The sequence below is a fragment of the Atta cephalotes genome (assembly GCF_000143395.1).
Source record: "Atta cephalotes unplaced genomic scaffold scaffold00070, whole genome shotgun sequence".
In the NCBI taxonomy this organism is placed as follows: domain Eukaryota; kingdom Metazoa; phylum Arthropoda; class Insecta; order Hymenoptera; family Formicidae; genus Atta; species Atta cephalotes.
In genome coordinates, this window is record NW_012130134.1 from 614,642 (window position 1) to 615,948 (window position 1,307).

Here is a 1,307-nt window from a genome sequence, read left to right on the forward strand (position 1 = left end):
CGCGTGACATTACGCGGCCGGCATCACCTCGTGCCCGAAGCACTTGGCGTGAGAGCATTGCAGTGACCGTGACCACCTAAGCAACGTCTCAAAGAGAGTTCCGCTTTCCTGTCGAATCATCGACAATATGATTTCACCTCCGAAATAGAATTCCATCGAATGGGTTTTGTTAAAAGTTCATTAGTCCGATAACTTTAACGGTACTCCCGAAGCAAACGCGCGACGCGACGAACCGGCTGCGGTTCGTTCATTTTCAATTAAATCGGCGGACGAGGATACGTTAGCTTCCCCATTGGATTTTTATACGAAGAGAACAATTTTACTCAGTATCTAAAAATTTATCTAGATATATTATTCAGATTGATCCGAAAATTTTTAGATATTTGAGAAAAACCATTCTTTTCGTGTAAAAATTCTCTGGGTACTGAGCCCCCTCACCACGTCAAGGTGTACCCATGAGAGGGAAAATATCATCAAAATGTAATATACAGCTATTATCTATATTACTATGAAATTATCAGTTGATTTTTAGAAATAAATATTAAACACGTTAATTCATCTATATTGAAATAAATTCAGAGTGGATAAAAGGACTGAATCTCTTATTACGATCTGTAAGATATGATTAGAGTCAATGGAATGAGCTAGAGATTAATAGAAAAGAGAAATACTTTTTTTTATTACCGACAAATAGTTCCAAAATTACGTTCAATTTTTTATACGAATCATTGAAAGAAAGCACGGAAATGAAAAATTAATTAAATTATACAAATTATATTAATTGTGAAAGTAAGAATCGCGTAAATTGCGATATTTGCATGAGAATATTTATTAACGTTATTTTTTTATGATTCGTGTGATACTGTTCGAAGAATAATCGAGAATTATACTCAAGCGAAACACACACACACACACACACACACACACACACAAATGTTATATTAAACAAAAATAATTGTTGTCCGTAATTCACAAGATAGTAATAAATTCTGTTTTTCTATCGCGTTTTGATTCCAAATGATTAAACTGTACGAAATATCTAATTCCATAATGTATGATTGTTATCTCGATTCTTTTATGAATAATTATCATGCGAGCTAGTAATTTAAAAAGATGTTCAATAATTCTTATAATAGCATAGTAAGGAAGTCAATATAATTTTTATCACGGCATGTGAGGAGCATAAAAAACACATTATGGTCTTTAATTCGCCATTCGGATTAATCCTCTTTATCACGTGTTATAAAATATCTGTGATCACAAATATCTGATCACAACAAAACTTACAAAACAACGATGGTACTTCA